This window comes from Bos indicus, chromosome 8, assembly GCF_029378745.1.
Source record: "Bos indicus isolate NIAB-ARS_2022 breed Sahiwal x Tharparkar chromosome 8, NIAB-ARS_B.indTharparkar_mat_pri_1.0, whole genome shotgun sequence".
In the NCBI taxonomy this organism is placed as follows: domain Eukaryota; kingdom Metazoa; phylum Chordata; class Mammalia; order Artiodactyla; family Bovidae; genus Bos; species Bos indicus.
The window spans coordinates 111,573,673-111,596,886 of record NC_091767.1 but is presented as its reverse complement, the minus strand read 5'-3'; the positions used below and the strand labels follow the sequence as shown (position 1 = coordinate 111,596,886).

At 45.2% G+C, this 23,214-nt stretch overlaps 1 protein-coding gene across 3 annotated transcripts in view; it reads right to left on the bottom strand.

The window, feature by feature from the left end:
- The window catches only part of MYT1L (myelin transcription factor 1 like), a 398,154-nt gene extending 392,477 nt beyond the window's left edge, over positions 1-5,677 (bottom strand). Inside the window, exon 1 of one of the 3 annotated variants that reach the window (XM_070795423.1) lies at positions 5,519-5,677. The gene's annotated coding sequence lies outside the window, so the exon portion shown is untranslated. The other 2 variants (XM_070795424.1, XM_070795422.1) reach the window with 2 other exon arrangements.
- Between the last annotated feature and the right edge of the window lie 17,537 nt (positions 5,678-23,214).

Here is a 23,214-nt window from a genome sequence, read left to right as displayed (position 1 = left end):
GCCCTCTCCACAAGCGTCTCTCTTAGACACTCCCCACTCTGAAAGGCCATATGAAATCATAGCGGCTACTTAGCCCCTCCCACCCTCCCTGGACACTGGCCTCGAATACACAGACTCCTGTTTGACAACAACTCCAGGCAGCCTGCACACATGCCCGGCGCCCACAACCACATTGTGCTGGAGAAGAAGCTCCACTGGAGAAAGGGTCCATTGTGGGCTCATCTGGACACCAAACCAGGCGATTTTAAAAACTGTTACCATTTGTCATCAAATAAGAGCTGCAGATGGCCAGGTAAGCAAGGAAGCAAATATGTGTGAGAGTACCTAAGAAGCCAGGCGAAATAATTCTGAAGAGCTGCAAGTGGCCCCAAACAGACACATCCTAGGCAGCCTTTAAGGAAGAAGAAAGAGGTACCTTTGGGTCGGAGAGTCGGGGCCCTTCAGCACAGCCCGGTTCCGCAGCCTACTTCTCCGCACTTGCAGGGCTGAGTCTGCCTTGGAGAGCCCGGGGCCCATGTTGACCCCACTCCCCTACACGAGGCCACTCCATCGGGCCCTTCCCCGGCAGAGGGGAGGGCACAGCCACCTCCGATAAACCACTGCAGGAGCTCCCCGGAACAGGCGCTGACTGTGGTTTCTGTGGGAGGAGGCTCAGAGGTCCCAAGTCCCCGAGAACACCTCCCTCCGGCTTTCAGAGGGGATTCCTCCCAGTCCTGAGCCTCCTGCCTGCCCTCTGGAGACCAGACATCCTGGTTAGCACAGGGATTGTGACTGCCTTCCCGTCCAGCCCTGCTGGAAGTCACCGTGGTCTGAGAGGCAGGCACCTTGCGAGAGACTCAGCACAACGCCCCTCACGCTTCAGCTGAAACACTTCCTCCCCCTCCCAACGTTTCCAATAATCACCACGTGGGGAGCAGGGGTTGTTTTTAAAGAGATATATTTTAGGATAAATTTCCTAACCCAGCAGCCCAACACAGCAATGCTGACCAGTGTCTCCTCACATAGTAAATAAGCATTTACGCGCTCTTTCTAGTTCGTTTGATAGCACCTGGCTTACATTTTCTCTGCCGTCTCTGATTACTTATATAGATGCCCCAAGGACTCATTATGATGTCAAAGCTTAACACAGTTTCATTGTGAAAACAGGCATAGAAAAATCATTGTGTGTGCCTGAACAATGCAGGTGTGAGAGAGACAGAGCGAGAAGGGAGGGCAGCCGGAGAGACAGCTAGGGACAGAGTTAGAGACAGAGGGCAGGAGGGGTGGGGAGAGGGGGCTGGAGAGACAGAGAGAGGCAGAGACGCAGAGGACACAAAGCCGCTTCCCGCTGAAGCCACCCAGCATCGAAGCACAGCCTGATGTGAGAAAAATGTGTGTCTGCCACCTTAAGCTAACCTGACATTGAAAAATCATACAATAAATTACTACAAAAGTATTTGCCATTATTCCTTGTACAAGTTATGACCATTATAGGCAATGTTTTTCATTTGTGGGGTATGCCAATTTAAAATATATACATATATTATATCTGTCACACATAATGTACGCATGTGATTTACCTTTACAACTTCAAAATAAAATTCTTAAAATATTTTCTTATTTAAGTTTGTGCTATCTTTTCTCTTTAGTTTGAACTAAGTGTAAATCAATGTCAGGTAAGAGTTATGAGAAAGACTGCACTATGATGAAACTTATTTGGTGAAAAATATGTTAATTATTTTCAAGTTTTTGTTCAAGTTTATCCTCTATTACCCTTTTCTAAGGCATGCTACATGTTTCTTTTCAAAGAAAAATTTAAAAAAGTCATTTATGAGAAAATGTTTTTAAATCTTGAAAATAAGAACATGCATAATACTATTGCAATCAAATTATGATGTAAACAATTTGATTATTAGAATTTAGGAAAACTGAAAATCTCTTTTTGAATCTGCCATTCATTTGCTTCTTAGGCAGAGTTCTGGTGAGACCTTGCATCAAGGTAGACTTTATGGTAAAGTACTCGATGCATTTGAAAGACTGGTTATTGATTGGAAATCATAGTCCTGGACTTCAGGGATTATCTAGCCATGCCACATTTCAGCATCGAGGCAGAGGAGTCATTATAGGAAAGTGTCTTTCTAGTCCCTCTTACCCCACTGAATGGGTTTCTTAATATAAAATTTCTAAGAGGAAATACAATTTTAAGTTGTCTGAAGTTAAAAATATAGCCACCAAATTGTTTAATGAGTAAAAGTATTTCAGATGATATATTTCTACAGACAATATCTTTCACTGAAATTAGATTGCCCCACAGGTAGAGTTGGAAATATAATTTATACATGTGACTTTGAAAGCATTTTTTAGACAACAAAATGAATCTTCCTCAGAGAAATGGTTGGATTATCTATCAGACATGTAAAGTATTTCTAAAAGCAAATCACCAAATAATCGGATTATTAACTCTAAGTTTTGAATTTTAAATATAGTTTTAACAAATAGAAAAACTTTAAAAAGGTTTGAGGCCACAAAAGAGCTCATTTCATTCCTTTATCTACAGAAAGCTGGTGTATAAAAGAGTTGCAAAGCATCAGACAGTGAAATAATTGGGTGTATTCAGTCATGAATTATGAAATATAAACATTTTTGAGAGTGAAAAAAACAAATGTTGGGTGAAAAGTAAATTGGGTTGAAAATATGACAGGAACAATGAAAGTCAATATTGAAGAAGTCCATTCTCTGAAAAATATTCATATTTTCCTAAAATCATGCTCCTAAAATCCAAAGGAAACTATATACTCACACTCTTGTAGGAATTTTTGTACACCACACACACATGGTCACAAATTATTGGGCCTTCAACCTTGATTTCAGGATCTAACACAGATTCATGAAACTGGCCTAAGTTCTGCTGGAGAATGCAAGTCTAACTCAAGAGGAGTTGAAATGTGTGTTTTAACTGTACTTCTGCCGTACTGGTTCATCTTGGTAATTCTGGCTCATCTTTTCAAAAATGAAATTTTATCAATAAGTATATAATAGTTTTCTATTTGAAAAACATGTCCACATTGTTCACAGTTTTCCAGCTCACAACTGCATATATGCAAGTAATTTTGATGAAATCCTGTCTGGTAATTTGAAAAGTAGGGTAAAAATTTTATGTGCAAAATAAAGGTCTGGAGATTGCCAATCTCTTCTGCCCCACTCCTCAGAACATCCTATTGTGACCATAAAGCCCTCTCCCCCTTCCACCTCCATGAACAGAGTCATTAAGGTGATGAAACTGAGCCCTTTCTCCACTGCCAGTAAACTGGGAGGAAGTCAGTCCCAGCTGATCGTAATTGCTATCAGCAGCGGACAGCTCCTGGTGCTGAAAGGGAAAGGGCCAGAGCTTTGCTCACAATGGCTCACTCAACAGCCTTTAAAAATCACAGCAAAACTGAATGAGGTGGCAAGTGCTCTGGCTGAATAGCACTGTCTGCAGAACAATGGCAGCCAACCCCAAATCCTACTATAATCACATTAATGAGATTAATCAGTGAATTAGCAGCAGTCAAACGTCAGGGAGGCAAGGAAGAATCCAACCAAGATTGGTAATTAACTTTTTTTGGGGGGGGGAGGGTATTAGAGAAAAAAATCAACTTTGCTACCTCATAGGTTTCTCAGAAGTTGACAATTTTGCTTCACAAATCTGAAGACTGTATGTACTGATCAAGAGGCAACAACATAATCCTTCATGTTATAACATAAATCCAGGTATCATATTACTGATGCTTAAAACACAGCCTTCTGAGAAAAGTGATGTCACTTTAAATAATCTTCATAAACTATCAGGCTTTTACTGTTTTGAATTCTCTAAATGTAAAATTGGTTGTTAAAAAGAATTTCTCTAATACTCAAGCTAAAATAAAAAAAAATGGCTGATTAAAAAAGGGAGGATTATATAACAGCTACTATTGCTTCTGAGAAGTCTGTGATACTGTAGGGAGAGTTTTAAAAGTGCCACCAAGTAAAGAGCTATTATACAAACATATCAGTTCTGGTCTCTTGTATTTGATAAAGAAAATGTATTGCTATCTACAACTTTATGGAGAATTTTGATCAATTGACCTATTGCTCTTGAGGTGATAGAATCATACGCTTCTCTTTAGGTCAGTTAGAAAAAACAAACTTCCTTTTTTTTCTAGAAGATATCACTAGCATGTATTATATACAATCCACACTTTGGATTCAAAGTTCTTAAGAGGTGAAAACTTACAGGTATTAACATATGAGTGGTGATGTTTTTTCAGAAAAGAGTGTTGTGCAAAAACCCTTTTTCTAATTTTAAAATAATCCCATTTCTATCTGTTTATGTTTTATCTAGGGAAAACATGCCTTTATTTATCATTTAAAAAGCCACATGACTTTCATGAAGTTGAACAATTAGAAAGAAAGCCTCCTTTATGACTGTAAGGGTGGTACTAGGGGGCTTTTGTCTATGAAGTTAGTTTTGTTCTGTAAAAAATACAAATACTTACACCTAAAGTCTCCTATTATCACAAACAGTTTTACTCTAACTAAATAAGTAATTTAAAATTAGATTTTTATCTAATTTTTTATCATTTTAGAGCTACAATAAGTTATCATGGTTAAATAAATACTAAATTCAAAATCAGAGCTGTATATTTTGAATAGCTAGCCATTATATGCATATTTTTATGTGTCTATATTTATGGCTTTATTCTTATCTAGTTTGAAGATAAAATTTACAGCTTGAACTTTTAGTGCATTAATTTAAGTGGTGTTAAAGGCATATTTCTGTTAGAAATGAAACACTGTTTCATTACCATGAACTTGAAACATTTCACTTATAGTTTAAATTTTTTTATTTGAGTTTCTCAATTTGAATCAGCTAAGTCAACTTTCTTACCATTCAGACAATATAACATGACATCCAGAATATCTAATGCTTTAACAGCCTTTGTTAAAAAAAATGACTTGTTTTATTTGCAACGTAAAGTAATCCAGTAAAGTCTCTGGGAAGTTTTTGTTTCAATATCTGCATATCATCCAAGTACAGTTCATGCAGCAAGGTCTTTTTTATAAACATCATCATGGTTAGAGCATGCAACATAATACCCATTTTGCTTTAAAAAGAGACTTGTGTGGATTACAAACTCCTAGCCAGGGAACATGTCAGCTACCAGCCATGCTATAAAAATAACTTTAAACAGGAGCAAACAATAGGCATTACAGCCCCAGCCCTTGAACTCCGGTAAAAACAGATCCTGGCCACTAAGTCCCCAGAATTAACCTAACGAAGACCACGTACCTCACGACATGACCACAGCCGCTCACAAGTGAGACAAGCTCAGGGCTGGTGACTGAGCTGGCTTGAAAGACAGAGAGCAAGCAAGCCCTCGTCCACCCCAAGTTTGAAAGGATGATGAGGAGTATGCCTACCACCGAGACGCAGAAAAGGCTGCTTTTTGTCTTCAGTGAATATTGATATCATAACCCATTGTCCAGGGAATCAAAAAAAAAATTAAAAGACACCCACCAACAACGAGTACAAAAACCAGGGGGCTTGAAGAAGACTGCGAGGAAAGCTCTCTTCCTGTTTAGTGTGCAGTAGCTTAGGGAAAAAAAATGTCGCCCAGGCAGGAACGACAGACGCAGCACGCCAGGCTCGCGGGCCTGAGGGACCCGCTTCCCTTCCACACACACCCCGGCGCACACTCCCACTCATCCTCTCGATATGCTTTTTTTTTCCACATTTTTTTCACGAGCTCCAAATCCCCGGCATATGACCTTCTGTTAAATAGATAAAAAAAAATTGCTTATCAGTCATGCAAATGAGCCTGAATTCATTTTCCACAACAGATGGCCTCATAGATAATGATGATGGAAGAGAGAAAATTGAATGTCTCTCACAAGGTGGCCATGGCAACCGAGAGCAGAATAATATCAATAATAAGCTCACTGCATAATAAGGTTGTCAGTCCCACAAATCAAAGTCTCCAGCTAAATCAGGTACACCTCCCCAGCCAGTTTCCAGGTAAAGCGATAGATATGCGTGTGCTGCATTTCACAATGACCACAAAGGAGCTAGAATTTCAAGCTTTTCTGTGCAGCAGTCTGTGAGCGTGTGGGGCGTGTGTGTGTGCGCGCGCGCGCGTGTTGGGGTGTACTTGGATAATCAAATGGCGATGTGACATTTTTTTTTCTTTCCCTTCTGTGCTGTGGCCCGCAGTGGACCTGCTCTCAGGAAGGACCTCTCCACGGCCATGTTGAAGGGGCTGCGCGGGTGCAGCCCACCCCGCCCCCACCCCGGCGGACGCGTGGCTGCACGGAGGCTGTAGCAGCCTGCCTCAGGCTTCCACCTTGGCTCCCAGGGGGACATCCTGCAAAATGAATCAGCAGCCGTCCTGAGCAGGCTGATTAAAATGAAAATGGCAAGGCACATGTCTGGGCGGAACTGGAGCTCAGCTCTGCTGCCTGTCTGGCAAGCATGCTCAATATAGCTCTTGCTAATAATGGCTTACTGCCTTTCGGGTTTTTAAAAAAAAAAAAAAAGGCATCGCCCTCTCCCCGCCTCAACCGACTGGTGTTGGAGTGTGTGTGTGTGTGTGTGTGTGTGCACGCGCTTGCGTGTGTGCGCACACGCTTGTGTGCATGTGTGCTTGTGTGTGTGTGCTTGTGTGCGTGTGTGTGCTTGTGTGTGTGTGCATGCGCTTGTGTATGTGTGTGTGCTTGTGTGTGTGTGCACGCGCTTGTGGGTGTGCTTGTGTGTGTGTGCACGCGCTTGTGTGTGTGCTTGTGTGTGTGTGTGTGTGTGTGTGTGGTCGGGGGAGGTGGCAATGAATTGTTCGATTCTTTGTATCTCTGCTGCTGGCTCACAGACTGCCTGCCTTCTGATACCAGCACCGTGAAGCTGCACTTACCTCTGTCTTTCCTCTGGGTAGAGGGGCAGCTGATAAGTCTCGGGGTAAAACAGCCAGTTAGAAACTCAAGCTGCCTAAGAGACCAAGACAACATTTTTTCACACCTAGATACGATCATTTCTAACCGAATCCTGGGCAACAGACCTTGAGAGATCTCTAATGCTGCCTCCCAGGCTCACAGTTGGATGCTCTGAAATGCAGCCTCCAAAGAAACCTATTTCTGTTTCAAGCATTTGCAACCAGCCTGTTACTGTATCCTAGATATTATGCAACAGAAAGCACCAAAAATAGAAAAATGAAAGATGCAATCATCTAACAAAATTTAGTAAATCTCTGACTTCTGAAAAATTTTCTTGGGTATAGCTTTAAGATTGCCCTCAGATAAACCATACTTTTCAATATCTCTGTCAAATTTTTCAGGTTTTTTAAAAAAGGCATTCTGGAAATTAGATCATTATCATCTCTCAGAAAAATGCCTTAAAAATTAGAAGGAAGGGCTTCTCTGAATCCATTCTGTTCCACGTTTCTCATCCATTTCAGTCCACCTGATTAACGATCTTTCAGTTTGCTGTCTGAATGTGCCATGTTAGATTTTGGTTTCTTTTGGTAACAGATGCATGACCGCCTTGTGCGATGATCTGCATACATGCTTATGTTCGTATACACGCGCGCCTCTTTGCCTCCAGTGGCTCCTGTCTCGGGAATGTGTTCCATGCCCCCACCCCGCTCTGCTGCTGCGGCTGTGACTCAGAAATCAATAGAGCTGCCCTAATGGAGACTCCACTCGGCGAGCAGCTGCAGGCTGCCTCCCTCTCCCTCCTCCCTCTCACACCCAGAGAACTAATGACGTCTGTGCAGCTTTTTCAGCTGATTGGGCACCACATCGGATGTTCCATGGAGCAAAGAATAGGCATCATTTATAGTCGGTGGAAAAAAATGGGAGCATGTATTCTCCTGTGTCTAAGACCCTGATCCCGAGCCCCCCAGACACCCAGCCGTGCTGATAAAGGACGATGCTGCAGGTTGTGTGGTCACGATGGAGTCCAGGAGGACTCCACACCCATCGCAGACCTGTAACCACACACAATGGGAATGGCTTCCATTTTTCAAAGGACAAAGGCTTCCTTGGAATAAGAGGCAGAATAAAATTTACAGGAAAAAGAATGGATGTTTAGGTTAAATAGTGAGTTCCAGGACTCTATTTAAGAGTTTGAATATATGTGATTATTTAAAAATACTTCCAAATACACATTTAAAAATAAAGAGCAAATGAAAAGTGCATATATGTGCACAAATACATACACACATATGTAGTTATTGCCTGTGAATTTCTCTGCCTTGTCTTAGCTGTGTTAGCAGTAAGTTCAGTTTTCATCCTCCAATATCTCATCTTACAGTAAGTAGAAAAGAAATCTCTAACGACACTAAGCCATGGTATTTTAAACCACAAATTTACATATGTGAGTGTACTTCTTACACGTGTGCATGTCTATAAAGATGCACTGTCTATTAAATACTGGGCTCCTGCCCACATGCAGAAACATGCACACACACACACACACGCACAAACACACACACACACACACACAAACACACACGCACACACAGACACAACCCTGCTTCACAAGCTGTGGTACCTAACCTGCACGTGCATTTCACTGAAATGACGGGAGCAGCACCTGGGTTCCCACCTCACAGGGGGGTATGCAGGGCCCTGCAGCAGGCACACGCCTGCCCTCTCCACGCGGCCAGCACATGGACTGCCCCACACAGGATCTGGCTCACGCCACGCATTCGTCCTCTTTCCAGCCGCCCTCTGAGACTGAGCCTGCAGCACTCAGATGGCTAGGAGGAGGGGAAAATGAAAGAGTCATGAAGCCTTGGAACACGCAGCAGCGCAGCGTTGCAGTCGGCATCTTGCCGTTACCTTGCAGATGCACCTAATAAATTATGATTTATTAAAAAACGGAGCCCGGGCCTCTGCAGAACGGTACAGTAAGTAAACCCTTCAGGGCACGCATGAGATTGGAGCACCTCAAAGACTGTTGCGAGGAAAAGTCTCTCTGTAGTTTGCAATTAAACCTTAAAACAAAACATTTTTTGATTTCAAATATCTTTCAAACTCTTAAACTATGTCTAATATACTTTATGCTGCCCTTAGAAGTTCATTGTATAGATTGTATAGATTAAAGCTTTTATTAGAAAATTCATAGCTTATATCCATAATTAATTAATTAGTAAGAGAATAGAAATGGAGTATGCAGCCCCTTCTAATGAACGTCCTTCAGTTTAACACACAAAAGTCCCCAGGTGCTCTTGTGTCCTGAATCATGAAACACACAGAACATACCCTAGGCTGATTTTCAACCGTCAGAGGCACGTTCCGATCTCTCCAACAACAGATGGATCTCTCGTGGTATAAGGAGGACTGTCTCTTCCCTTCAGTTCTGGGCTTCTGGGCAGACACGGGTCTCTGGTCTCTACAGGGACCCTTCCACTCCCTCCCACACTGTGGTTCACATGAAGGTCAAGGTGTGACCCATCAAGTGTTGGCTCGGGAAGCTCCTGATGTGTCTGTAAATACCTTCTTTGCTTTGCTTCAGAATTGTGTCTGCATCAGTGACAGAGTGGCGTGATGCACAGAGGATTGTTAGACACAAAAAACAGCAGCAAATAAAATAAAGTCATTACAACGGTTAAAATCCAGAATCCAGATGTTTCTGTATCCCAGTGTACACCATGAAAAATGTGGCACTTAACGTAACCTACTCCACCCAAAGCTAAACGTGCAGAGTTAGACATATGTGTGATAAGGGCTGTTTTACTTGTGTATTCAACAATGATAAAAATGGGAAACCCATTCTCACTGCAAATAATTGACCTCAACTAGTCAAAACATCTGAGCAGTCTTGATGAGTAAATGATTAAAAGGAATAAGGTTTAGGTGATTAACTGAAAACAGAAGAATGAATAACTTCTAGGGGTCGCTTCGCAAGGAGGAGCTGGCATGTCAAGTACATTATGGGCAGAAGGAAGTTGGTTGTGTGAGCTCATGTCTGCGCTGGATTCGAAAAGACTGGCCTTGAACTCAGAGGGGCTTGCGGAAATGCTTTTGCATCTGTCTTGGACTGACTATCCCATTGCATGTTAATCGATATCGGGGGAGTCTGGAGTAATAAAGCATTCATATTCAGGTTTTTAGAGAACCTATGATTGTATAGATCTGGTCTGATTTTATAGAACTGGTCATTTTTTTGGCAGAACGTATAGATATAAATTGTATCAAGCGTGATTCTGAACTCTAAAAGACCATTGAGAATTTAAGGTTTGGGTGACTAAAGCCAGCAAACTAGGATAATCTATAAAATATATTTATCTCATCCCTAGGTTCATAATTTTAAGAACATGATCTACATTTTTACCGAAACAAGAAATATTCAATTCATCTTTGGTAGTCCAATAAATCCAGACACCCAAGGTCTCCCGACAAGTCTTTCCAGACCACCCTCTGGATGCCTGCTCTCTTGTCTCTGAACAATCTGGCGTCTGGAGTCTTTCCATCACATAGTCCTGTCCTTGCATCATCTGTTTAATGTCTCTGCAACCTTTCGAGTTACATGAAGGGAACGGACGGATGCATCTTAGCTTATGAGTACATGAAACAGTGCTGGTACAAAATCAGGTGCTGGTTGAAACAGCCTCGATTCCTTTTCCCGTTTGCTTATGGGTCTCATCACTAAACGTAACAATATGTATTTGTAGACACACTTTAGACCTTCCTGTGTCCTGGGCACAGTGTGAAGTGTCATGCATATCTAGAACACTTTCAGTACTGAAAGTCATTTGGAAAAAAGAATTCAGAAAAAACACGGCTGCAGAGAAGACACGAGAGGCTGACAAGAGGAGAAGGGTGGCACGCCTGGCAGTCTTTCTGTCCCTCACAGTGCAGGGAACTTTCTCACTCTTTCTGAGTCTGCAGCATCTGAACCTTCTTCCGGTACCCAGGACCACCCCAAGACTTGAGTCTCCTTAGTTCAAAAGGTAGGGACTGTCTCTCACTAGGATATTAGAATTCTTAGGCATTTACTTTTCTGACTTTCCTTATGGCTGAGATGTGGTCCCATGAGCTGCGTGGTAACATGATTCACCACTGTGACACGACCACCCTAGATGGCGAACTGCAGGGTGGTTACAAGAAGCACGGCCCTCGGAGATCATTCCATGGTGACCATGGCAGTTGAATCACCACTAATTCCCTGGAGGAAGAACAGAGGGTCTTGTGCTCATGGTGGGAACAGCCCTGTCCTGTTGCAGACTTCGGGACTGTTCTCACTGAGCTGGCCCGGAATCTGATATTGCGATGCCCTGGCAGCTCTGTCTTTTCAACCTCGGCAGCCAGCACATTTCCTTGTGACTGCGTACACGGCGTGATGCGCGTGCTGATGCCTGGGAGGTAGCAGACACGTCAAAACAGGGGAAATGGCAGAAATGAAAGTTCCTTACTTCACTTGGGAGAGGGAATCTGGCAAGTTAGGAATTTGCCTGTCATGGCACCTGAGGGCAAAGCAGTTAAGCCATCAGCCATGGCCACAGGTGATGATCTGCTGAGCTGAAAAGAAGGTTCTATTGGATTTGCAGAACTGAGGACTTGGATATCTGTGACAATATGTCCACTATGAGGCCCTCCATGAAGACTCCATGTCCTCATCCTGTCCTAGAAATGAGTGGACATTTCGAATGAAGGATATCTTTGGAGAAAGACCTTGCCGTAACATCATGAAAATAAGCGATCTTTCTTAGATGACCCTGCAGCTGCTTGTCAGGGTGTGTCATACAGGGAGGGGGGCGGTGGCTGTCGCTGGACCCAGGACAAATTCCTGGGAACATAGAATATCATGCGGTCCACTGGGTAAGTGAGGACTCATGACACATTAGCTCAGGGAACCTTACACCCTGCCTTTCCCTCCAGATTTCTAAGGGAAGACGTGAAGAAGACATTCAATGATTTGGGAATCTCCACATTCTATCCCTAACAAATGGGCTCAACATAGTACATCAAAATCATCGCAGTCTTGTTGGAGAAATCATACCTGTAGTCCTGAAAGACACAGCCTGGGGAGGCTCCTCCTGCCCTTTTGTTCACTGACTCAGCCAGTACAAGAGGAGCCCCCAGACGCTGGCGATGACGAACAGCAACACTTTTAGTCAAGGGGTGTTGCTCCAAATGTACTTCACTCAAGCAAGTCAACATCCATGGAAAAAGGTTTTATTCCCACAAGAAAAGGGCCCAGGTAGATTTTCCTTTTGTGTAGTGGGAGCAGTAATATGTTGCATGGTCCTGTCTCAGGTTAAGTTAATTCCACAGCCTTGCAGAAAACAGGCTCATCTTCCCACACAGGACATGAGGCAAAGACAGCATGCTGAAAGGGCTCGAGGGGAGGGGCTGGTTGCCTCTAAATTCTAGGCAAGAAATAGTCTCACCAGGGGCCTGGAGGCTCATTCAGTAAAAACGCGGGGACCTGCAGCCTAGGAAGCGGTGGGGGCTGATTGTCTGGGCGTGTCTGGATTTTGTCTACAGACCAGGACAAGATGCTGTGCTCTGGGCTCTGGGCTTCCTGTTTTGCGTCTCTGTGTTACTGGGAGGACAGGACAAGGTGGGGAATGTCACTGGCTGAGGAGCTTGATCCTGATTATCAGGGAGCCCAGGACGCGCAATGGTGAGGTGGGGGGGTGGGGGTGGGGCATTCCTGGGCACCTTTTAATGACGCCAGGCTTAACACCAACAGCTGCAGGAAGACCAGGGCCGTCCCACGCAGACTGATGCTCAGGCTCCGGTCTCGCAGTGGAGACTCCTGGGACTCCTGGGAGAGGGGCCCGGCCCCGCAGGGGTGTGGCTAGAGACAAAGTGGGACAGCGGGCAGGTGGGGGGTGAGTGTCCGTGGGGGCCTGGGAAGCGAGGAGCACCACATCTACCCATGTGTCCATCCATCACTCTCTCCCTTTCCCGCATCAGGACACCACTCAGCCTTCCACGTGGGGTGGCTCTTCTCCACCCGAGGCTCCATGGTATTCAAGCTCTAACCATGGTTTCTCTTCTAATTGCGTGAGAAAATCCATCAGGACAGGGCAGCCTTTGGTCCAGAGTCCACATCATGTCAGGAATGAAGCTGGAAACTAAGCTCGTGAAGCCCCCTCTCCCGACTCTTCTCCCTGCCTACAACAGCATCAAGAAGGGAGGGATTTCGAAAGGAGAGACATGTTAACAACCTATCTCTGATGTACGATCTCCTTAATTTGTAGGAAGGGGACAATTCCCACTTAATCTTTTAATACACTCCACAGCAGGGGTTCTGCTTCCCAATTAGAGTGAAGATGCCTTTGTTTCTCTCCTGCTTTTCTCGAAATGTACGCAGAAGCCAGGCGAGCAGCATCAGGACCGGCCACACGGCATCTCCTGGGAGCCCCACCTTGACCTCTGGAATCAGAATCTGCACTGGAACATGATTCCCAGATGGTTTGTGTGTAAAGTTCGAGGAAGATGGGCTTAGATCACATTTTCCAGAAGTGCAACATGAGCTTCAAATGCAACCGAAAGCTTTCTAGTTGCTCCGAATAAAAAGAAAACAGAAATGGGGAAAATGGACTTTCATAACGTAGTTTATTAAATCCGATACACCTGGAATACTATTATTTCGAAATACAATCAGCATAAGGTATATTTAAAAGATATTTTGCATATTTTTGTGTTTCTATTTTTACTGAGATATCATTGACACAAAGCTTTGTACTAGTTTCGAGCATAATGTAATGATTCAATATTTGCACGGACAGTGAAGTGGTCACCACAGTAAGCCCGTCACCGCAGGCAAGAGCTCCTCAGTGCCCGGGAATCACGCGTGGAGTCAGCCCTTTCTCCAGGGCTCAGGGGCCACGGTTGTCTTGTGGCTGCTAATCAGACTCCCAGCAAGGATCCACCACTTTCCTCTCCCGTCCCTGGGGTGTCACGGGTCCAGTGGGAACCCCCAGTCCAGAGAATTCAGAGGAAGTCCTCGCAGAGGAGCGTGAGGTGACGATGGTAAAAACCAAAGGCCCAGCACGTTTCCACACGCAGCTGTTGACCGTGGCGGCGGTGGTTTGGTCGCTCAGCCCTGTCCGACTCTTTCCACTGCATGGACTGTAGCCCACCAGCCTCCTCTGTCCATGAGGTTCCCCGGGAAGGAATACTGGAGTGGGTGGCCGTTTCCTTCACCAGGGTGTCAGCAGTAATAAACAGTTGGCGGCTCACTAGGGACGAATGTCTGCTCAGCCCTGCTCAGGCCCCGAGAGACCTCTGGTCGCTTCTCTGATCTAGTATGGGCGTCGCTGTCCCTCCACAGGCCTCTGGCTCTCACCCCATTGCAGGGCTTCGTTACGTGTCACACAAGCCGGGCAGGGAGACTCGGCGCAGCACGCTGGGGTGTGGGGAACTCAGCCAAGCCTTCCCGTTCCCAGTGGGCTCTGGTCTTCCTCACCTGCTCCCTGCAGCGCCTGGCCATGCCCACGCTTCTGGGCTTGAATCTTGCTGGACTCCGCCTGCAATCTGCTCACCAACCTTCCCAGAAGTCCAGCGTGGACAGCCGCGTGTGTTAGGCCTCCTTATCTGCCTTTTCCAGCATTGGTTTCCAAGCCTCTCCCTGCTCTGACTTAGTACTGTGGGTGACGTGAGGTTTACAGGAGGAGGGTCAGCGGGCTTTCCAGAGTCCCCTCTGAGCGCAGTGTCCTGGAGCAGGGCTGTTTTTCCTTGAACCTGCTTTCACTTTCCCCAGGAAGGAATTCAAGGACTGGAGCTGAATACCACCCTGTTACCTGGAGGCCATGAGAAAGAGAAATTGCTGGATGCCCTCTGTCTAGATTGATTTAAAGGAGTTGCTCATTTTGAAGCTGATATTAACATATATGATGAACTGATATTAAAATTCTAGAAAGAGTGAAAGTGAAGTTGCTGCTGCTGCTGCTGAGTCGCTTCAGTCGTGTCCGACTCTGTTCGACCCCATAGACGGCAGCCCACCAGGCTCCCCCGTCCCTGGGATTCTCCAGGCAAGAACACTGGAGTGGGTTGCCATTTCCTTCTCCAATGGATGAAAGTGAAAAGTGAAAGTGAAGTCGTGAAGTCGTGTCCGACTCTTAGCGACCCCATGGACTGCAGCCTACCAGGCTCCCCCGTCCATGGGATTTTCCAGGCAAGAGTACTGGAGTGGGTTGCCATTTCCTTCACCAAATTAGAAGTAAAAAGGCCACATTAGAAACGGTTACTGTCATAGTTTAGGAAACTGAAGCCTCGCGTAGTGGGGAGTGGCTCACTCTCCATGATGGGGCAGGAGACAGGGGGAGTGAGGCTGAGACCATGCAGGTTTCACAATCTGACACCAACGTGAACTTCTGATAAGACAGAGCTGCTCACTGGAGACCACACGCTATCTCAAAGACATCTAAGAATATTTGGTTAACAAGAAATTAAACATTTGTTTATTTGTGAGCCTATAGGGCTCAAACTAGGACGTGAACTCAGACAAAACATCGTCTGCCAAGGATCTCCAAAAAACGAGATCTCCAAAGATCTGCAAACTGGCTCCAAAACACAGATCTCAAAGACGAGGTCACACATGTCGATCAAGGCCATCAGACAGGTGCTTGCCAGCATAGACCTGAGCACAGAGGGTCATCGGGTCACTTGCCAAGGAGGGGGCTCCCTGGCCCCTGGGTCGTGGAGGAAACCAGAGCAGGTGAAGCAAATGCATCCTCGGCAAAAAAGAACCAGCAGAGCCGAGCCGGCGTGAGACAGGCTGGAACACAGCTGCGGCTGGGGACGTGCACGGGCCTCAGGGCCCAGAGGGGATCGGCCAGCACTGCCTTCAGCAGGAGCCAGCATCTGTGCCGGAGACCTGCGTCCAGAGGGGACGCGCAGGAGGTGCTCCTCCGTGGGGCTCGCCCTCCACCACCCTCCTCTGCTCCACGGGAAGGGCTGCTAGGCGGCTGGGGCCGGCCCACGGCGTGGGGCGGGGGAGACAGCAGGGGGCCCCAAAGGGGCAGGTGGGGTGCAGAGCTTGGACGGCCCGGAGGCTCCAGGGAAGGAGAGCAGACAGCTGGCCTGGCCTCATGGCTCAAGGGATTCAGAGAGAGAGGGGTGCACAGGGACAGACAGTGTGGTATGCACACTTAAGGCATCATAGATTTATTTTCTATTTTACTTTTCAAGTTATTCGCTTATTGTCATTAATTAGAAAATGCAGATAAACAATAGAAGTAAAGAAATATGAGGTAAAATTCTACCAAGCAACTTTAATGCCATCAGCATTATGCTATCCATGCCTACAGATTTTTAAACATTGCATTCTAATCATATAATGATAAAATACATTAATCTGATTCTATATTTTGAGGATCCCTATTTTATTCTTCAATTTTTAGTCTTTAGTTACCAAAAATTAAGAGAACTGAACCATCACATATTTATTCAACAATATTTGAAAAAAATGGAGATTGAAGAATCAAAGAACTTTTAAACTGAAAGAATCTTACAATATTAATGTCTCACTTACCTTTACAGTTGAGGAGATGGAGGCCCCAGTAAATTAAGAGTGTTGCCTCTTCTGGGCGCTTTTCAATAATCGAGATGCTAACCGGTACATTAAAGTCCCCTTGGTCCCTTGCTGTCCTACAGATGCTGAGTCCTGGCCCCCCTGCTCCTTAGCTCTGGGCCCCGGACCACTCCGGGCCTCACCTGCACAGTATCATTCTCCAGCATCAGTGAAACATGTACTACGAGCCAGTAACTCCTGTCAAAATGTTTTCTACCCTTTGCATGAATGAAAATAAAGACAGTGATTTCCTTTGGGAAGGAATGGGGAGAGAGGAAAGGGAATGAGACTTTGGAGGGAAGCAAAGAGACCTTAACTTGTAGCCAGTACTCTATATATTTTAAAGCTTGAAACCAAAGGGTGACATGATTACATCGGGCAATCTAGGTTGACGTACACTTGGTGTCAGAGTGTTCCTTCATTTTCCCACATGTCTGAAATTGATCATAATTTAAAATATGGATAACTCTCTCCAGCATTGCCTAATACCAATTTCTTTCAATTGTTATCCCCTCCAAACGTAACAATATTAATACACAAAGGTTGTTTTTTTTGGTTGTCTTTTTACTTTTCAAAAATCTAAGCTAAGATACAGTAAAATGACACAAAGGAGAAAGAAGCTCCTGAATTATTACAAGGAAAGCAGTGTGGACCCCCAGGTCCCAGCCCACGACTGGGCTGGGGCCCCAAGCCACGGAAGCCTCTCGGCGCTCTGTTCCGACGCGGGTCACCTCTGTCCTCCCCCGTGTTCAAGCCTGTCCTGTGGAGCCTCCACAGCTTGCCTGACCTCACACGTGGTGGAGTCCAGCGTATCCCTCTCTCCCCTGCTGCAAGAGATGTGGCCTGGATCCCTGGATCGAGAAGATCCCCTGGAGGAGGACATGATAATCCACTCCAGGATTCTTGCCTGGAGACTCCCATGGACAGAGGAGCCTGGCAGGCTGCAGCCCATGGGGCCACAGAGAGCTGGACATGACTGAGCACTGTCCCCTGCATCCTGCCAACTGCCTCCGCCCGGCAGGTCTGGAGCAGATCGGGGCCTGTGCCTGTGGTGGCCCTGATGGGAAGTCCCTCAAGTCTGGTTGTGTTTTTGTGATGTTACCAGGTGATGCTGCTCTGTGACTAGATCCAGGGATTCAGTGAAGTCTACAGAATGCCAGTGTTCTAATTCTACAGTGCATTTTTGCTTTACTAGAATATTTTCATGAGGAGAAGCTCACAATAGGCTTCGTGGAGGCACAGTAAGGGTTTGATGTTATCTTTTTATTTACTGTTGTCAAAATAATTAATTTGTTCCCTATCATCCTCCAAAGGGGACCAATTAGGTTTACTAAAATTTCTTGCTAATAAGCAGATTTAAACATATCTAACAGGCTTCTATAGACTATAATCACTGTCTCTACTGAAGTTCAGCCTGTTCACCTTCAGCCAGCAGGAGCCTGTTCAAGCTGAATCTCCAGTCTTCTGGATACGGCTCACGTCGCCTTCGAGAGCTCTCTGTTCTGGTGTGTCAAGATGCTCCAGATTCATTCTGTACCTTCGCTGCTTCGTTTTTCTTAGAAACTCTGGTTTCTTCTACGTGGAGATATTTCTAGAACAGCACGTAGGTGCTAGGGATGATCTTTGCCATCAGGCTGGTAATGTTTTTAGGCTTTTTCAGTGCCTGGATACTAAAACAGTTCTGAAGAAGAAAAGGAGAAGGGAGAAAAAATACTTTTCAGAGTAAGAACAGCCCCTGGCATTGACAACTGTGACTTAGCATCCAGGTGGCCGATTCTCACTGCATGACATCCTGATACAAGTTCACACTCAGAAAGACGGGTATTGAAGTACCTATTTCAAATGAATAGATTTTAGAATCCTAATTTTAATTCTAATCCACCTTAATTGATTCACTTTTTTTTCTTCACCTCTGGGTTCTCAATTTCCAAAGAAAATGAAGAGGAAAGTGAACTTCCTGTAAACAAAGAATTTAAGCATTCTCAAGGCTCTGGACCAATTTCACAAAGGTCTGCCAGACCCTCTCCCTCTTGTCAACTTTTTAGGTCATTTTTCTGGTTTAACCCTTTCCATAGGGTTAAACCACTCTGGGGCTTCCCTGTGGCTCAGCTGGTGAAGAATCTGCCTGCAATGTAGGAGACCCTGGTTCAATTCCTGAGTCAGAAAGTTCCCCTGGAGAAGGGGTAAGCTACCCACCCAGTATTCTTGGGGTTCCCTGGTGGCTCAGATGGTAAAGAATCTGCCTGCAATGTAGGAGAGTTCGGTTCAATTCCTGGGTTGGGAAGATCCCCTGGAGGAGGGCATGGCAACCCACTCCAGTATTCTTGCCTAGGGAATCCCCATGGACAGAGGAGCCTGGCAGGCTACAGTCCATGGGGTCGCACAGAGTCGGACATGACTGAGCAACTAAGCCCAGCACACAGGCCGCTCTGGACTAGAACAATTTCACAGCCACCTGATTTTCCCCACAGGGTAGGGGTGCTGCATCTCCAATCCTTAACAAACCCGAGAGTCATCTATTACACAAAGTAAGTGTTCAAAGATACACCGAATAGGAGAAAATTCTCACCCTACGCATTGTCACACTACCATTAGAAGATCTAATATGTTTGAGGAAGTGTGGCAAGCTGACTAGAAGATTTGATAGCGTGGCTTCAGACGTGCACACACAGAAGATGGTACTTTAAAGCATCGAGGATGCACAGAGACCCTCTCCAGACACTCAACAGCCCTGAAACCAGAAGGGGTGTTTTCTCAGGGTTATGAGATTTGAATGGAGATTAAGGGAAAATGTGGGTCCTCTACTGTCCACTGGGTCCCATTTAAATAATTATCTCCAGTGGGCCCACTTCGAAAATTCAGTTGTCGCTCAGTCGTGTCCGACTCTTTGTGACCCCTTGGACTGCAGCACGCCAGGCCTCCCTGTCCATCACCAACTCCCGGAAATTACTCAAACTCACGTCCATCAAGTCGGTGATGCCATCCAACCACCTCATCCTCTGTCGTCCCCTTCTCCTCCTTCGAAAACGAGACACAAACATCTTATAAAAATAAAACCAAATTAGAACACCAAAGAAATGATTTAAAGAAAATAAAGATTAAAAACCCCTTATCTTAACAAGCCTACTACTAGTCTTGAACGATATGGCTATTTTGCTGGTGCTGATCTATGGTAAATTATTATTTTGAGGGCATATTTGACCAACTATGGGGAAGGTTAATAAATACCTATAATATGTCAGAAGTAGATTGGCAAAAAGACTGAGAAATACAGTACTGAGTGTCCATGCCCAAGTTAACTATTGACACATTCTGTCCCACTCCAAAATAATAAACATTCGATTAAACACAAAGACCCTCTTGTATCATGGGTTTTTTGTATTATTTGAGTCACCAGACACACAGCAAACCTTATTTTCATTATTCTTTTTGGTTGTTTTGATCAATTTCACCGAAAGAAAGTGCGTCCAGGCATGGAATTCACCTACAGCCACAGGATATCCTATATTTTAGTAGATTTGTTCTCTTTGTATCAATTTCTGTCGAGATTTAGGCCTTATATTTTTGTAGTTGAAGTATAATTTGATTCTGTTCCAGATATACTAAGTACTTATTTTTCCCTAACTCTTAAAACTTTAGGACACACAGCAATGAAGAGAAATTTGTTTCTCCAATTTTTTTTTTTCACTTTCTCAGTAACTTCCCCCACGTTCTTTATCTTGCGTAACTTCTAAAGTACATTTTGGAGTTACGAAACATGACTATTAAAACTTTTTCTTGTGTGTTACATTCACAGTTACTGCCCCGAAGTCTTGAAAATCACAGAGACGCGTCCGTGCTGACGGGGCCTCCTGCCTGTCGAGGGGCCTCCTGCGCAATGACTTTCCTGCCCTTGTGAGCACTCCCTGCTTCTCAGACTTGGAGCTCACGCCGTCCGGGACCAGCAGCCTTTCTTGATTGCTAACTGTAGCGCCTCTGGGGTCCAGGCGTCTTCTCTCTCTTCATCTATTTTTTGACCAGAGTGAAAAGACTGTCACAATATTCTGTTAGTGAGCCGTCTCTTGGGCCTGGTGAGCGGTCACTCCCCCTCTGACCGCGAGGCCTCCCCACACTGCCTGCCACAGGGCTTTGTCACCTCTGCCAGCCTCCCCCAAGCTCTTCTTTCGGGCCCATCGTCGGCCTTGCTTGGCAGTGATGATACTTCTTCAGGTTCCGTCCTTGGTTTTCACTGGGCCTCCCATCTGATTTTTGTTATATATTCCATTTCAAGTACACGGTGTCCTTTCCACCAGCCAGGTCCTTCAAAGAAAACCTGCCTTCCAGGCGTCCACGGCTTTCCGTACAGAGTGAGGAAAGAGAACGCAGAGGGCATGCCGCCTTGCCTTCTTACCTACGGTTTGACTCCTGGTCCTCAGTGGACGCCCGTACCCCCGCCTGTGTCCATGTCTCCGCTGTGGAAGGTGGTCCCGTGGTGACCCGACAGAGTGCCTCTCCCCAAGGTCTCAGGACCCTCAGGAACCCAACAATGCTTCTGTCTGCTGTTGGCAAGTGGAGCAGAGTGCTTGCCCTCGAAGCTGGGCACTTGTGGACGGGCGTTGTCGGGGCAAAGCTGTCAGGAACCACTTCTTTCAATAACAGGTTGCAGTCACGAGCATCGGGACCGACATCCTAGACAGAAATGTCCCCTCTCTCTGCATCTCTCTGCATCTCAGCAACTTAGAAGGGCACTTCTGAATCCATCTCTCTACGCTGGATGAGTGTACACTCAGTGAGATACTCAAAAATATTGTGACTGTGTAAACGTTATTCAGTCAATCTTGTCCTAGAGAAATGTTTATGAAAGCCACAAAATCCATGTGGAGCTTGTTTTAGAGGAAGTGATCAGTCAGCGAGCAACTTCTACCCCGTTTCATTTTCCAGGCTGCTGCTCATTAATAGCTTGTATTTGTCTATCTAAATAATAGTAATAACGCTAAAGATGATTACCTATCAAGACAGTTTCCCCTACTGCTTGTATTCCCGTGACATTCCTATGTCTGCAAGGGTCCTTGCTTGATTTCAACCAGACTCCTGAAAAGGGAGCAGCTCCAATATTGCAATAAGAACGCTGCCCTGTGACTGCTATCGTAACAGGGGCCAGAAGATGGAATCTAGGCCCTGCCGGAGAGAAGAAAGTACTTCCCGATCTGTAGACGTCTGTAGGGGGGGCAAAAGCGATTTGGTAGTGCGCTCACCCAGTCAGTGCTTCTACCAAACTTGACTGACAATATCAACTTGTGAGCCCCTCTAATGGACCAGATACTTAGATAAGACCTGGAAGAACAACAGTAGCAACTGCTTACAGGACAGCCTTGCACGCTGCACGGTAGGATGGGAGCTTTACGCATGTTGATTGTCTCACTGCAAGTGCCTCGTGCTCTGTGAGGTCAGTCACATGACCACCCGCAGACACAGCAGGAAGCTGTGAATGTACCCGTGCTCAGACTGAGCCCTTCCTCTAAAACAAGCTCCACGCGGATTTTGTTGCTTCCATAAACATTTCTCTAGGACAAGACTGACGGAATAATGTTTACATATTCACAATATTTTTGAGTATTTCACTGAGTATACACTCATCCAGTGAAAAATCGGAACTCTATTAAAGTTCTCCTTTCAGAAAATGACCTAGGCTTATTTATAAAGCAGTTCTCCAACAAATTAAATCTACTTTTTGTGGGTGGTCACATTTTCTTTTTGTATTCAACATCATCGTCACAATTCTGTATTTCACTTATTCCACGCATGTGTGTGTGAACTTGAAAATGCTTTCTGTCTCTCCTGTGGTGTGTCACGGTGTGCTTGGACAGAAGTGTCAATCACATTTGCATCCGCCACGAGTAATTCCAGATGAACTTCTGTCCTAAAGCTTTTCTTAATTTAGGGCAAATGCTGTTTCCACGACGCCAGGCTCCATCAAAATGTGTCTTCTTAATCTCATTGCAAAAATAAAGTTTTATCTTGAGTGTCAGATTTCTTAACCAAACTGACCAGGAACTCCACGATCAAGCCAGGTCTTTCATCTCTGACAGTAAAGAATTAGCTGATTCTGTGATTTAATCGGGTTCCTTCTTCAAACTGTCTGATGGCAGTGAAACAAAACTGGCCTCTTCCAACTGTTTGTGAAGTTTTCCTTCAGCCATCAGAGCCTGCACAATAGCACTGATTGCTGTATGTTTTCTACAGGCACAAGGACACTTGGATTCAGGAGAGAAAAGATGATTTTAAGAATACGTTCATGACCTCAGAGAAATGTTCTGTTTCACTGAACAGTCAGTAATCTCACGTCTGTGGGCACAACCTTCATTTTCATCAGGATAGTGCAGGACAAGGAAAGAAGGAGAATTGTCAGCAATCAGAGGGGACCTGGGGGACACAGGGACCTGGGCGATGGCTGGACATCAGAGCATGAAGTGCTGAGAAAAATGGGCAGAACCTGAAGAAGGTCTGCAGCTAAGTTAATAGCATCGCACCGACATTTTGATGGTCCTGTCGTATGGTCATCTTGACAATATTGATTCTTCCGACCCAAGAACATGGTATGTCTTCTCATTTGTCTGTGTGGTCTTCCATTTCTTTCATCAGTGTCTTAATAGTTTTGGGAATACAGGGCTTTCACCTCCTTGGGCAGGTTTATCCCTAGGCATTTTATTCTCTTT